Here is a 10,798-nt window from a genome sequence, read left to right on the forward strand (position 1 = left end):
AATGTGGAAGAATGCTCAGAAAAACTATTCCACCATCAAAAAAGAAATGTTATCAATAGTTAAATGCATTTCTAAATTTCAAGATGATTTATTAAATCAATCTTTTCTACTCCGTATTGACTGTAGTGCTGCAAAAGATATTTTGCAAAAGGATGTTAAAAATTTAGTTTCTAAACAAATTTTTGCAAGATGGCAATCTGAATTATCTGCATTCGATTTTAAAATTGAATATATTAAAGGAAATCAGAACTCTCTTCCTGATTTTTTAACCCGTGAATTTTTGCAGGATAAAGATGGAACCACCTGATAAAGGAGCAGGAGGATCTAGATATCCGAAGAAAGTAAATCAGAAAAAAGGGAAGTTTTCTTCTCTATCAGAATTCCCTGTAGTAGGATCATCCTCTCAGGATAAACCCAATCCGAAACTAACTGCTAAAGATATCCTAAAAAAGGAGATCATTTATGCTAAAAAGTTAATAACTGAAAAAATTCTATCTGTATCCTTAGAAGATGTCCAGTGGAGACATGATCCATGGCACATCAAAGAACGGTATTTAGGAGTACAAAACTATCCTATCCAGGATGGCAAGCATAGATATATCTATGAAGCCATTTTGAATGAAACAGAATCTGTACAAATGGTACACCACCATTTGAATCTGAAAGACAGTAAGTCTCCTATAACACATTCTAAGTGTTATATAGTAAAAGTCTTGCATATAACGGAATGGGCTCTTGACCCCTCAAGACCCAGAAGCCTGAAATTGAATGGTCAAAACTATAATTATTGGGATTATGTTTTAGCATGGTCATTCATGTTCTATTATCAGAATCCGATCAAAAAACACTCCTGGTTTATCAGTATTAACCCTGAAATTGTTAAAGGAAAAGGTTTCCCTCTCTGGTTTCTGCATTGGTGGGAGAAATTCGGTCCAGAACTGAGTTTCTTACCAGATACACTGAAAGACCCTTGGCTAAAATGGTATGAGTATCATCCAAAGCTCAAGGGAAAAACTGCAGAAAAAACCCCAAAAGGGTTATCAGCACTCTGTTATATGGCAGAGTTCAAAATACCATGGATATGGAGATGGGATCTAGAATTTCACTTTGATGATCTCTTAATTCCATGTATTAGCAGAACTTTTCATTACAAATGGTGGGATGGATTTCCTATTACAGATACCCATAAACTCATTTGTCAAACTGTAATTGAGTATGAAAATGCCTATAAGGCTACTCAAAAATCCGTATCTATTTCACCTTCTGATAATATTTTCCAATTTTTATTGGATGATATTCAGAAAAAATATCCGAACCTTTCATATGTAGATCAACAGATTAAAGCTATGGAAATAATTAAAAATCAATTCCTAGCTCATCATCAGAAGCAAGATATAGAGACTGAAATTCTAGATGACTCATCATCTCAAGAAAATAAGTATGCGGTATTGGCTGGAGAAAGCCAAGATCCGAATGAGGATTTCGATGACTCAAAATCAGCAAAATCGGATACCTCAATGGCAGATTACTGGGATGCTATCATCGAAGTGCATTCTCAGAAGTTACTAAAATCTGCAAAAGGCAAACAAAAAGATCAGTAGTTTGCTACAGTTACTGTACAGTAAATCCGTATTTCAGTATTATTCGACAGTATCAGCATCTAGAAGACACTATTCAAAATAGTGATTGTCAGCTTAAATAGTAAAGGTCAAGACTGTTTCGACAGGAAGAGTCAAGAACTTAAATAGTAAAGGTCAAGACTGTTTCGACAGGAAGAGTCAAGAACTATTCTCAACAATAGAAGGCGGCTTACTGTGCCAACAGTAGATGGCGGCTTACTGTGACAAATAGTAAAAGGCAAATAGTAAAAAGTCAATTTTACTATTCACTATTCATCAGAAGACGACGAAGTAGACCTGGAAACCGGAACTGTTCCGGTCATCTAAAAATTTTTATAAATTCCGAATGTTGGTTCATTCTGAACCCAAGTTATTTTCTTCTAAGTTTTTTCTTGTAAGTTTTCTCTGCATCTTTGTAAGCATCTTGGATTAATAAAGCTCTCCCATCTTTGTAAGTTATCTCTTTATAATAAGTCTGGTGCTCTCCCATCTTTGTAAGTTTGTTCTTTCTCTCTATCTCTTATATTAAACGATCCTTCTGTAATTGGTATCAGAGCCATGATAGCTTAAATCCGAATTAGGGGAGAATATGTAGATGTAGACTAAATTCAAATTATGATAGTTAGAAATTTCCTTTTAGAAATTTGTTTTTAAAAATAATTTATTATAATTCTTGAATTATGGTACGTCACCCAAGTCGCGTATGGGTTTAGATCCGTTGTTGCCGGGTAGGCGTTGAGGATCGTTTGATACCCTTTAAACCGTTGACAGACGTGTAATTTAATGATTATATATAAATATTTTTAAGAATATAATTTTAAAGGAAATTACTAAAAATCATAATCTGCTATTTATGCTAAGTCTATATGATTTCCTCTAATTTAATTCAATGAATCAATTAGATTCTCGAGACTTAACTGAAAGTTCTATAAAGAACTCAGTAATTGAAGAGTTTGACCAAACTCAACAATTAAATCAATGGACCATACCCGCAATAAAATCAAATAAAATCTATAAAAAAGGATTTTTTGATTTCATTAGTCAAAATAATATCAAGACTCTTGAACAGTCAATCGGACTTGACCAAGAAGTCAAAACCCTTAGACTTTTGAGTCTTAAAGATATTGAAAAGTATTTAAAATCTAAATACAACTACCTGCACGTTGGATGCATTCAAATAGCATTCAAACCTTTGACTTTGGCCGGATTAAATGCCAGTATCTTATCCTATTTGCGAGATGCTAGGTGTTTGGATTTCTTACCATCTTTAATGGGAATAATCCAAACTAGTTTATGCCATGGACCGGTTTATTTTAATGTTTACCCGAATTTGACCTTATCTTTGACAGATAGAAATCTGTTTGAGGCCGTGTCCCTGCATATTCAAACACAGGGATATAATTATCTCCCTGGATCTGAGACAATATCGGTAATATATAGGATTCATTATAAGGTAATGAATACCTTGACTCCTAACGCAATACTGCGTAGTGAACCAGGCAAGACTATAGTAATAGATAGTAATTGCTTGACTACTAATATTGCAATTCCGAAGTTAATTAAATGGGAAGAAATTGATTTTCCACATGAATGGGTTGTACAGGATGCTGTACCACCTGTCAATATTATGAACAGGAATTTAAATCAAATAACCCAAACACCTGAGGGAGATGTTGAAATAACATTTGCCCCTAATAAAATCAGTAAACTAAGCTTAACTAAAAGCTCTTCTGCCAAAAGGATAGAAGACTATAAAGTCTCATATCCTAGTAGTTTATCTAGATACTCTGTATCAAATGATGAACTTAAAGAGCAGATCATCCGAGGATTAAAAATTTCTGATCAACAAATTCCACATGGAGTCTATGTTGAACAGACAACTGAACAGGAGAAAGAGCAAAGGACTTCTCCGACTCAATCTGAAATGAGTTTCCATTTATAAAATTTTATGGATTATAGTCCAGGATCAATACCCAGACAGTGGCTTAATCAGGAGCTCATGATGACAAAACATGAAGCTTTCCGAAATTGGTTTTTTGAAGCCTTTAATAGTAGGACTCTTGAAAATATTAAAAATATTTATTATCAAGAGTTAGAAAGGGATCAAAAAATGACAACCTTTACTATTTGGTTTCATAATTGGTACCCTAATCAGAAAACTATCCATGTTTTAGAAGATTATACAAAAATGTGGACTAAGAGTGATGGAACTAAGATTAATTCTATTCATCCTCCACCTGAAGCTTTGACTCTTAAAAATGACAATGAAAGTAAAGCACTAGAAGCAGTTCCATATGCTATACCTAGTGAATCAGTAACTACCGTCATAAAACAGCACAATCATACCAATCTAAGTCTTCAGACTATTGGTAGTCAATTAATCAGAATTGAAGATACTATTCATAATCAATTGAGTAGTATTGAAGAAAAACTTAAGGATATACCTAAAGTTTTATCTACCAAGGTTGAATCCACTTCAAAAAATAAAGACAAAGAAATTGTTGAAGTAGATGTTAAACCTAGCCCAGAAATCAAAGACTTTAAACTGTCTGATAAACAGGATGTAGACTTTGCTAATTTAATCATTGAAAGAATGAAAAATTTAAAGATTAATATTATTAGCCAAGATTCTAGTACTGAAAACTCTGATCTTGAGTCTGGACCAGATATCAGTAAAATTCAAACCATGTTATATAAACTTGGTAATGAACCTAATACAGGTTTTAAGACCTATTATAAGAGACCTACTCCTCAAGATCTCCTCTTTGAGGAAGACTTTTATCAAAATCAGAATTCTTATAATGGTCGTTCCATTTATGAATGGAATATTGATGGTCTTTCAGAATATCAAATTTATGAAGTTGTTCATAAAATGTTAATGTATGCCAGCATTTGTAAAGCTAGTGGTAATGATGATTCGGCTGTGGCTAAATTCATTGTTACTGGTTTTGTTGGTGCCTTAAAAGGATGGTGGGATAATGTTCTCACTGTTGCCCAGCAGACTGAAATTTTCACAGCTACAAAACCTGAACCTAATACTGCACAAGTTAAACCTGATGCAGTTTATACTTTACTTCAGACTATTCTTTTGCATTTTGTGGGAAGTCATCCTCAAAGGCAAGAGAAAAGTCGAGAACTTTTACAGAACCTTAGATGTCCATCTTTAACCCATTTTAGATGGTATAAAGATGTCTTTATCTGTAAAGTTATGCAACGCAATGATGCTAATTCTGAATATTGGAAGGCTAAGTTCATTGATGGACTTCCTCCTCTTTTTGCTGAAAAAGTTAGACAAAGACTAAGAGATCAAAATAATGAAAACATCATCTCTTATAGTTATCTAACTTATGGACATATAATTACTACTTGTGTTCAAACTGGATTAGAAATTTGTAATGATATGAAATTACAATACCAATTGAAAAAACAGAATTTGCATGGGAAAAAGAAATTGGTGAATTCTGTAGTCAATTTGCATATGATATGAAAATTGATTATCCAAAATCTCATAAAAGAAATTCTAGAGATTCGAAAGAGTATTCTCGAAAATCTTATTATAAGAAAAGAAGAAAATACAAACAGAATAAAGAAATTTATTATCAGAAGCCTCGACATAAGAAAAGATTTAAAGGAAATTATATTCCTAATAAATATGAAACAAAATCAGGACAAAAAACAAGTAATAAAACTTGTTTTAAATGCGGAAAAATAGGGCATTATGCTAATAAATGTTCTACAAAAAGAAAACTGAATGAATTAAAAATTGATGACAATCTAAAAGCTGAATTAAGTAAAGTTTTCCTGACCTCTACTACTGAAGAAGAATCTTCATCTTCTAGTGACTCTGAGGATGTCAATGAAATTGACTTTCTATCTTCTAGCCAATCAGAAGATATATCTGAAAAGGAACCTTGTTCAGGACAATGTTCTAAAAACCAAGACTATTGGAAAGCCATTGTAGAGATGAATGGCTTGAGTATTAATGTTTTAACGGATACTCAATCAGAAATAATATCTATGATAGATAAAATAACAGACCCTCTGCTAAAAAGTAAAATATTACAATTTTGCTTAGAACAGACAAAAAACTCTCCTAGTTCCTTTGAGAAACCGAATATTACTAAACATTACAGTATGAAAGAAGTACTTCAAAGACTTGAAGGAAAACCAGAAACTTCTTTAAAACCTTCTACTTCTCAAGATTTAAGAAGTGAGGTAAATATAGTTAAATCTGAAATAAAACTCATCAGAGAAGAGTTAGATAACCAGAATATCAGACTTATTCAATTAGAAAGTCTAGCTGAAAAACATCAATCAAAAGATAAATCGATTGCTATTCTAAACACAGAACCATCTAGTATTTTAGATAATAATCTTATCTTTTTAAATACTATGCAGAAAATTACCTATCAGAAATGGTATATAAGTATTAATATTGTTATCAACAAAGAATATACCATTACTAATGCAGTAGCATTGGTGGATAGCGGAGCTGACATGAACTGTATTAGAGAAGGTTTAGTTCCGACTAAATACTTCGAAAAAACCGTACAATCTCTACATTCTGCAAGTGGAGATAGAATGCCAATTAATTATAAGCTACCTGAAGCTTATATTTGTAATAAAGGAATCTGTATTCCACAAACCTTTATTTTAATCAGAAATTTATCTCAAGAAGTTATTCTGGGAACTCCATTTATTAATTTATTTTTCCCTTATAACAAGATAGATGAAACCGGATTATATGCTAGTTTTCAGAATCATAAAATACATTTTGAATTTATTACTAGCCCTGAAACCAGGACTTTAAATGAGTTAGAATATTTAATTAATTCTAAAACTGCTCATTTAAACTTCTTACAAGAAGAAATACATAATTTGAATATTTCCGAGAAATTGAACTCCCCAGGAATAAAACTAAAAATCAAAGAAATTGAAAATCAATTTCTAACCGAAGTTTGTAGCAATATTCCCAATGCTTTTTGGGAAAGGAAAAAATATATTGTATCTTTACCTTATAAACCTGAATTTGATGAGAAAACTCAGATTCCGACTAAGGCTCGTCCTAGTCAAATGAATGCTGAATATCTTGAACTTTGTAAGAAAGAAATTCAAGATTTATTAGAAAAGAAGCTTATCAGAAAAAGTTATTCACCATGGAGTTGTACCGCTTTCTATGTGAATAAAGCAGCTGAAAAGGAAAGAGGTGTTCCAAGGCTTGTAGTAAATTACAAACCTTTGAATGATGCTCTGAAATGGATTAGATATCCTATTCCAAACAAAAAAGATCTTTTAGATAGATTGCATTCTGCAAAAATATTTTCTAAATTTGATCTTAAATCTGGATACTATCAGATTCAACTAACTGAAGAAGATAGATATAAAACTGCATTTACTGTACCCTTTGGGCATTATGAATGGAATGTCATGCCATTCGGTTTAAAAAATGCCCCTTCAGAATTTCAAAATATTATGAACGATATTTTTATTCCGTATTCAAATTTTACTATTGTCTATATAGATGATATATTAGTATTTTCATCTAATATAGATCAACATTTTAGACATCTTAGAATTACAAAAGATGTTATCAGAAAAAATGGTTTAGTCATATCTGCACCTAAAATGAAACTCTTTCAAACTGAAGTTAGATTTCTAGGACAGAATATTAGTCAAGGGACAATAATCCCTATTGACAGAAGCATTGAATTTGCCTCTAAATTTCCTGATGAAATTAGAGACAAAAATCAATTGCAAAGATTTTTAGGAAGTCTTAATTATATAGCAGACTACTACCAGAATATAGCAATGGATAGTGCTATTTTATATGATAGGCTTAAAAAGAATCCATTACCTTGGGATGATCAGCATACCCAAGCAGTCCGAAAAATCAAACTTAGAGTAAAACAATTACCATGTCTAGGGTTAGCAAACCCTCAATGGTTCAAAATTGTTGAAACGGATGCCTCTGATATTGGTTATGGAGGTATTCTAAAACAGAAAAACCCTTCTACTAATAAAGAAGAATTACTTAGATTTGCATCTGGAATGTGGAAGAATGCTCAGAAAAACTATTCCACCATCAAAAAAGAAATGTTATCAATAGTTAAATGCATTTCTAAATTTCAAGATGATTTATTAAATCAATCTTTTCTACTCCGTATTGACTGTAGTGCTGCAAAAGATATTTTGCAAAAGGATGTTAAAAATTTAGTTTCTAAACAAATTTTTGCAAGATGGCAATCTGAATTATCTGCATTCGATTTTAAAATTGAATATATTAAAGGAAATCAGAACTCTCTTCCTGATTTTTTAACCCGTGAATTTTTGCAGGATAAAGATGGAACCACCTGATAAAGGAGCAGGAGGATCTAGATATCCGAAGAAAGTAAATCAGAAAAAAGGGAAGTTTTCTTCTCTATCAGAATTCCCTGTAGTAGGATCATCCTCTCAGGATAAACCCAATCCGAAACTAACTGCTAAAGATATCCTAAAAAAGGAGATCATTTATGCTAAAAAGTTAATAACTGAAAAAATTCTATCTGTATCCTTAGAAGATGTCCAGTGGAGACATGATCCATGGCACATCAAAGAACGGTATTTAGGAGTACAAAACTATCCTATCCAGGATGGCAAGCATAGATATATCTATGAAGCCATTTTGAATGAAACAGAATCTGTACAAATGGTACACCACCATTTGAATCTGAAAGACAGTAAGTCTCCTATAACACATTCTAAGTGTTATATAGTAAAAGTCTTGCATATAACGGAATGGGCTCTTGACCCCTCAAGACCCAGAAGCCTGAAATTGAATGGTCAAAACTATAATTATTGGGATTATGTTTTAGCATGGTCATTCATGTTCTATTATCAGAATCCGATCAAAAAACACTCCTGGTTTATCAGTATTAACCCTGAAATTGTTAAAGGAAAAGGTTTCCCTCTCTGGTTTCTGCATTGGTGGGAGAAATTCGGTCCAGAACTGAGTTTCTTACCAGATACACTGAAAGACCCTTGGCTAAAATGGTATGAGTATCATCCAAAGCTCAAGGGAAAAACTGCAGAAAAAACCCCAAAAGGGTTATCAGCACTCTGTTATATGGCAGAGTTCAAAATACCATGGATATGGAGATGGGATCTAGAATTTCACTTTGATGATCTCTTAATTCCATGTATTAGCAGAACTTTTCATTACAAATGGTGGGATGGATTTCCTATTACAGATACCCATAAACTCATTTGTCAAACTGTAATTGAGTATGAAAATGCCTATAAGGCTACTCAAAAATCCGTATCTATTTCACCTTCTGATAATATTTTCCAATTTTTATTGGATGATATTCAGAAAAAATATCCGAACCTTTCATATGTAGATCAACAGATTAAAGCTATGGAAATAATTAAAAATCAATTCCTAGCTCATCATCAGAAGCAAGATATAGAGACTGAAATTCTAGATGACTCATCATCTCAAGAAAATAAGTATGCGGTATTGGCTGGAGAAAGCCAAGATCCGAATGAGGATTTCGATGACTCAAAATCAGCAAAATCGGATACCTCAATGGCAGATTACTGGGATGCTATCATCGAAGTGCATTCTCAGAAGTTACTAAAATCTGCAAAAGGCAAACAAAAAGATCAGTAGTTTGCTACAGTTACTGTACAGTAAATCCGTATTTCAGTATTATTCGACAGTATCAGCATCTAGAAGACACTATTCAAAATAGTGATTGTCAGCTTAAATAGTAAAGGTCAAGACTGTTTCGACAGGAAGAGTCAAGAACTTAAATAGTAAAGGTCAAGACTGTTTCGACAGGAAGAGTCAAGAACTATTCTCAACAATAGAAGGCGGCTTACTGTGCCAACAGTAGATGGCGGCTTACTGTGACAAATAGTAAAAGGCAAATAGTAAAAAGTCAATTTTACTATTCACTATTCATCAGAAGACGACGAAGTAGACCTGGAAACCGGAACTGTTCCGGTCATCTAAAAATTTTTATAAATTCCGAATGTTGGTTCATTCTGAACCCAAGTTATTTTCTTCTAAGTTTTTTCTTGTAAGTTTTCTCTGCATCTTTGTAAGCATCTTGGATTAATAAAGCTCTCCCATCTTTGTAAGTTATCTCTTTATAATAAGTCTGGTGCTCTCCCATCTTTGTAAGTTTGTTCTTTCTCTCTATCTCTTATATTAAACGATCCTTCTGTAATTGGTATCAGAGCCATGATAGCTTAAATCCGAATTAGGGGAGAATATGTAGATGTAGACTAAATTCAAATTATGATAGTTAGAAATTTCCTTTTAGAAATTTGTTTTTAAAAATAATTTATTATAATTCTTGAATTATGGTACGTCACCCAAGTCGCGTATGGGTTTAGATCCGTTGTTGCCGGGTAGGCGTTGAGGATCGTTTGATACCCTTTAAACCGTTGACAGACGTGTAATTTAATGATTATATATAAATATTTTTAAGAATATAATTTTAAAGGAAATTACTAAAAATCATAATCTGCTATTTATGCTAAGTCTATATGATTTCCTCTAATTTAATTCAATGAATCAATTAGATTCTCGAGACTTAACTGAAAGTTCTATAAAGAACTCAGTAATTGAAGAGTTTGACCAAACTCAACAATTAAATCAATGGACCATACCCGCAATAAAATCAAATAAAATCTATAAAAAAGGATTTTTTGATTTCATTAGTCAAAATAATATCAAGACTCTTGAACAGTCAATCGGACTTGACCAAGAAGTCAAAACCCTTAGACTTTTGAGTCTTAAAGATATTGAAAAGTATTTAAAATCTAAATACAACTACCTGCACGTTGGATGCATTCAAATAGCATTCAAACCTTTGACTTTGGCCGGATTAAATGCCAGTATCTTATCCTATTTGCGAGATGCTAGGTGTTTGGATTTCTTACCATCTTTAATGGGAATAATCCAAACTAGTTTATGCCATGGACCGGTTTATTTTAATGTTTACCCGAATTTGACCTTATCTTTGACAGATAGAAATCTGTTTGAGGCCGTGTCCCTGCATATTCAAACACAGGGATATAATTATCTCCCTGGATCTGAGACAATATCGGTAATATATAGGATTCATTATAAGGTAATGAATACCTTGACTCCTAACGCAATACTGCGTAGTGAACCAGGCAAGACTATAGTA

The sequence above is a fragment of the Eschscholzia californica genome, unplaced genomic scaffold (assembly GCF_041429995.1).
Source record: "Eschscholzia californica isolate CP2 unplaced genomic scaffold, dmEscCali1.0.p SCAF_1, whole genome shotgun sequence".
Lineage (NCBI taxonomy): Eukaryota > Viridiplantae > Streptophyta > Magnoliopsida > Ranunculales > Papaveraceae > Eschscholzia > Eschscholzia californica.